The sequence below is a fragment of the Penaeus monodon genome, chromosome 23 (genome assembly GCF_015228065.2).
Source record: "Penaeus monodon isolate SGIC_2016 chromosome 23, NSTDA_Pmon_1, whole genome shotgun sequence".
In the NCBI taxonomy this organism is placed as follows: Eukaryota; Metazoa; Arthropoda; class Malacostraca; order Decapoda; family Penaeidae; genus Penaeus; species Penaeus monodon.
In genome coordinates, this window is record NC_051408.1 from 37,913,864 (window position 1) to 37,914,148 (window position 285).

Consider the following 285-nt stretch of genomic DNA (forward strand, 5'->3'; position numbering starts at 1 on the left):
GTGCCTCAGGGGATTCAACCGCTTTCCACTAACACTAATTATACACATGTCCTTCCTTTGACTTCCTCTCACTTTTCAAACATGTCACGTCTGTCTTCAAATGTCCAAACCGCAACCTGGATCTGTTGCAATCAGTCAACACGTATTAACCATTGTTTGAATCATATTATTGCCTTTTGCCAAACTCATCACGTTTGAGTTGGGTCAACGGATATTCCGTGGCGAGGCTTGTGATGGGAGATAGTGGCTTTCGGATTACATAATGTGAGACTAGTGCAAAATGTA

General features: G+C 42.5%; 1 protein-coding gene across 1 annotated transcript in view; it reads left to right on the forward strand.

Annotated features, from left to right (window-relative positions):
• LOC119588237 (death-associated inhibitor of apoptosis 1-like) overlaps positions 1-285 on the forward strand; it is a gene marked incomplete at its 3' end in the record, with an annotated part of 7,331 nt that overhangs the window by 4,756 nt on the left and 2,290 nt on the right.